The sequence below is a fragment of the Danio rerio genome, chromosome 2, assembly GCF_049306965.1.
Source record: "Danio rerio strain Tuebingen ecotype United States chromosome 2, GRCz12tu, whole genome shotgun sequence".
NCBI lineage: Eukaryota > Metazoa > Chordata > Actinopteri > Cypriniformes > Danionidae > Danio > Danio rerio.
In genome coordinates this window covers 17,004,829-17,009,795 of record NC_133177.1, presented here as the reverse complement: position 1 = coordinate 17,009,795, position 4,967 = coordinate 17,004,829, and the positions used below count along the sequence as shown (strand labels likewise).

General features: G+C 54.5%; 1 non-coding gene across 1 annotated transcript; it reads right to left on the bottom strand.

The window, feature by feature from the left end:
- Positions 1-3,522: 3,522 nt before the first annotated feature.
- LOC141379406 (U2 spliceosomal RNA) lies at positions 3,523-3,713 on the bottom strand. The gene has a single exon (XR_012396011.1). It is a non-coding gene; the product is annotated as a U2 spliceosomal RNA (small nuclear RNA).
- Positions 3,714-4,967: the final 1,254 nt, after the last annotated feature.

Sequence of the window (4,967 nt, the reverse complement as noted above, 5' to 3'; positions counted from 1 at the left end):
GAGTTTCTTGCGTGCCCGAACGAGCTGCCAGCAATTGGCAGGAACCAGCCACTCTTTCCGGGGGCAGCTTCAGCTCTGAAGGGAACCCTGGAAAAAGACTTCCAGGGGGCTTCTTGAACGCCCACGCGAGCTGCCAGCTCCTGGCAGGGATCAGTCACTCTTTCTGGGACAGCTTGAGCTCTTGAAGTAGCCCAAGAAAAGACCTCCAGGGTGTTTCTTCCATGCCCACTTGAGCCACCACAGTCGGCGGGGAATCAGTCACTCTTTCCGGGGGCGGCTTCAGCTCAAAATGGACCCCTGGGAAAGACTTCCAGAGGGTTTCTTGAATGCCCTAACGAGCTGCCAGCAACTGGCAGGAATATGTCACTCTTTCCGGGGCAGCTTGATCTCTTGAAGGAGCCCAAGAGAATACCTCCAGGGCATTTCTTCCATGCCCGAACGAGCTGCCAGCAATTGGCAGGAATCAGTCACTCTTTCCGGGGCAGCTTGAGCTCTTGAAGGACCCCAAGAAAAGACCTCCAGGGCATTTCTTCCATGCCCAAAGGAGCTGCCCCAACTGGCAGGAATCAGTCACTCTTTCTGGGGCAGCCTCAGCTACTTAAGGGACCCCTGGGAAGGACCTCCAGGGTGATTCTTCCATGCCCACTTGAGCCACCACAGTCAGCGGGGAAGGAGTCACTCTTTCTGGGGCAGCTTCAGCTCTAAAGGGACCCCTGGGTAAGACTTGTGGAGGGTTTCTTGAATGCCAAAACGAGCTGCCAGCAACTGGCAGGAATCAGTCACTCTTTCTGGGGCAGCTTGAGCTCTTGAAGGACCCCAAGAACAAGACCTCCAGGGCGTTTCTTCCAAGCCCAAACGAGCTGCCACAATAGGCGGGAATCAGTCACTCTTTCTGGGGCAGCTAGACCTCTGGAAGGGCCCCAAGAACAGACCTCCAGGGCGTTTCTTCCATGCCCAAACGTGCTGCCCCAACTAGCAGGAATCAGTCACCCTGTCTGGGGCAGCTTCAGCTGCCCAAGGGACCATTGGGAAGGACGTCCAGGGTGATTCTTCCATGCCCACTTGAGCCACCACAGTCAGCGGGGAAGGAGTCACTCTTTCTGGGGCAGCTTCAGCTCTAAAGGGACCCCTGGGTAAGACTTGCGGAGGGTTTCTTGAATGCCAAAACGAGCTGCCAGCAACTGGCAGGAATCAGTCACTCTTTCTGGGGCAGCTTGAGCTCTTGAAGGGCCCCAAGAACAAGACCTCCAGGGCGTTTCTTCCATGCCCAATTGAGCTGCCACAATAAGCGGGAGTCAGTCACCCTGTCTGGGGCAGCTTCAGCTCCAAAGGGACCCCTGGGTAAGACTTATGGAGGGTTTCTTGAATGCCAAAACAAGCTGCCAGCAACTGCCACAATAGGCGGGAATCAGTCACTCTTTCTGGGGCAGCTAGACCTCTTGAAGGACCCCAAGAACAAGACCTCCAGGGCGTTTCTTCCAAGCCCAAACGAGCTGCCACAATAGGCGGGAATCAGTCACTCTTTCTGGGGCAGCTAGACCTCTGGAAGGGCCCCAAGAACAGACCTCCAGGGCGTTTCTTCCAAGCCCAAACGAGATGCCTCCACAAGCGGCAATCAGTCACCCTTTCTGGGGCAGCTTCGGCTACTCAAGGGACCAGTGGGAAGGACTTCCAGGGCGTTTCTTCCAAGCCCAAACGAGCTGCCACAATAGGCGGGAATCAGTCACTCTTTCTGGGGCAGCTAGACCTCTGGAAGGGCCCCAAGAACAGACCTCCAGGGCGTTTCTTCCATGCCCAAACGTGCTGCCCCAACTAGCAGGAATCAGTCACCCTGTCTGGGGCAGCTTCAGCTGCCCAAGGGACCATTGGGAAGGACGTCCAGGGTGATTCTTCCATGCCCACTTGAGCCACCACAGTCAGCGGGGAAGGAGTCACTCTTTCTGGGGCAGCTTCAGCTCTAAAGGGACCCCTGGGTAAGACTTGCGGAGGGTTTCTTGAATGCCAAAACGAGCTGCCAGCAACTGGCAGGAATCAGTCACTCTTTCTGGGGCAGCTTGAGCTCTTGAAGGGCCCCAAGAACAAGACCTCCAGGGCGTTTCTTCCATGCCCAATTGAGCTGCCACAATAAGCGGGAGTCAGTCACCCTGTCTGGGGCAGCTTCAGCTCCAAAGGGACCCCTGGGTAAGACTTATGGAGGGTTTCTTGAATGCCAAAACAAGCTGCCAGCAACTGCCACAATAGGCGGGAATCAGTCACTCTTTCTGGGGCAGCTAGACCTCTTGAAGGACCCCAAGAACAAGACCTCCAGGGCGTTTCTTCCAAGCCCAAACGAGCTGCCACAATAGGCGGGAATCAGTCACTCTTTCTGGGGCAGCTAGACCTCTGGAAGGGCCCCAAGAACAGACCTCCAGGGCGTTTCTTCCAAGCCCAAACGAGATGCCTCCACAAGCGGCAATCAGTCACCCTTTCTGGGGCAGCTTCGGCTACTCAAGGGACCAGTGGGAAGGACTTCCAGGGCGATTCTTCCATGCCCACTTGAGCCACCATAATCAGCAGGAATCGGTCACTCTTTCTGGGGTGTGTTTTAGCTCTCAAAAGCGCCCTGGAAGGACTTCCATGGCCACAATTAGCGGGAAACCATCACCTTTTTTAGGGTCAGACCCAGCTCTTAAGGGACCCTTCCATGGGAAGGACTTCCAGAGCCTTTCTTCCAATCCAGCTTGGCCGGAAATCAGTCACCCTTTCCCGGGGGTACGCTTAAGCTCTTAAGGGCCCCCCTTTCCGGAGCGTTTTTCCTTGCCCGCACTGGCCTTGACTCTGGCTGGGTAATCTTCACCCTCTCTGGGGGCAAGCACCTGCCCTGTGGGGGACCCTGGAGGAACACCTGTTCTCCAGCAGTGCCCGGGTAGCCCAAACTTAAGCCCGGGAACATTGACTTGGTTAACCGCAGGTGCCAGCCTTGCGTGCCGCTGGTGCCCCAAAGGGCATGTACCTCTAGGCGCGGGACGTCCCCACTCGTAGGCTGGGAGTTGGGGCCCCGGCCCGGCGCTTTGGACCCTGGGTGAATGCGACAGGAGCGGGGGGTTTCATACTTTGCCATTTTTCAAATCCTCTGCACAGCTCTCTGGACCCACCATCCCCCAGGTCAGACTTGGGTCCTGATTGGGAATTATCCTCGCCACAGCTCTCTGGACCCACCATCCCCCAGGTCAGACTTGGGTCCTGATTGGGAATTATCCTCTCCACAGCTCTCTGGACCCACCATCCCCCAGGTCAGACTTAGGTCCTGATTGGGAATTTTGGATGGATTTTTTTTATTTATTTTTTTTTCCTCCCTGAGTTGCAATATGTGCATCGTGGCTCATGGACTAGAATAAGAGGATCCTGCCAAGAGGGTTGTTCATGCTCACTGTCTAAACGAGCGCATAAGACAGATACCTAATCGCAAAGAAGCGCAAGTCCCTACATTCAATCTAACGTTATGTTAAATTTCATGCAATCTAGTTCTGCTGTTCACCGCTTAATGAGTGCACCGTTCCCGGAGGTACTGCAATACCAGGTCGATGCGTGGAGTGGGTGGAGCAAGCCCCTAACCCATCTCCCAGCTGCAAAAATCAATTTAATATATAGTGCCCGGGTAGGGCACGTATCAGATATTAAACTGATAAGAACAGATACTACACTTGATCTTAGCCAAAAGGCCGAGAAGCGATACCCACAAACTGTCAGCAGTAGGAGCCGCAATCTACGCCACAAATAATACAATGTCGGCAAGCATAACAGGTACTAATTTTTAACCCTTAAACCTCCAGCACATTTGCTGACAGACAGACAGACATAACATTTTAGGCTTAACTAAGAGCCGTTGGTGACCAAAAACAAACTCCAAGCTTGAATACGGCAAAGAGACGTGACTATGGGCCGCTGGTGCCCAATGAGGGTACTTGAAAAGCCCCTGTTTGAGAGACTTTTCCGACCAAGTCAGTGTAGTTGCCATCCCCCCTTCAGAAGTCCAGACCAGGATTTTGTCTGGGCCGGCCTCGGAGATCAACCTGTCTTCCTTTACCTGCTTGAGCCTTGGGAAAAGACTTCCAGGGCGTTTCTTCCATGCCCGTATGAGCCACCACAGTCAGCGGGAATCAGTGACTCTTTTTTGGGGCAGCTCCAGCTCTAAAGGAACCCCTGGAAAGGACTTGCATGGCATTTCTTCCATGCCCGCGTGAGCCACCACATCAGTCACTCCTTCTGGGGCAGCTTGAGCTCTTGAAGGAGCCCAAGAAAAGACATCCAGGGCATTTCTTCCAATCCCAAACGAGCTGCCCCAACTAGCAGGAATCAGTCACTCTTTCTGGGGCAGCCTCAGCTACTTAAGGGACCCCCTGGGAAGGACCTCCAGGGTGATTCTTCCATGCCCACTTGAGCCACCACAGTCAGCGGGGAAGGAGTCACTCTTTCTGGGGCAGCTTCAGCTCTAAAGGGACCCCTGGGTAAGACTTGCGGAGGGTTTCTTGAATGCCAAAACGAGCTGCCAGCAACTGGCAGGAATCAGTCACTCTTTCTGGGGCAGCTTGAGCTCTTGAAGGACCCCAAGAAAAGACCTCCAGGGCATTTCTTCCATGCCCAAAGGAGCTGCCCCAACTAGCAGGAATCAGTCACTCTTTGTGGGGTAGCTTCAGCTACTTAAGGGACCATTGGGAAGGACCTCCAGGGTGATTCTTTCATGCCCACTTGAGCCACCACAATCAGCGGGAATCAGTCACTCTTTTTGGGGCAGCTTCAGCTCTAAAGGGAACCCTGGGAAAGACCTCCAGAGAGTTTCTTGCGTGCCCGAACGAGCTGCCAGCAATTGGCAGGAACCAGCCACTCTTTCCGGGGGCAGCTTCAGCTCTGAAGGGAACCCTGGAAAAAGACTTCCAGGGGGCTTCTTGAACGCCCACGCGAGCTGCCAGCTCCTGGCAGGGATCAGT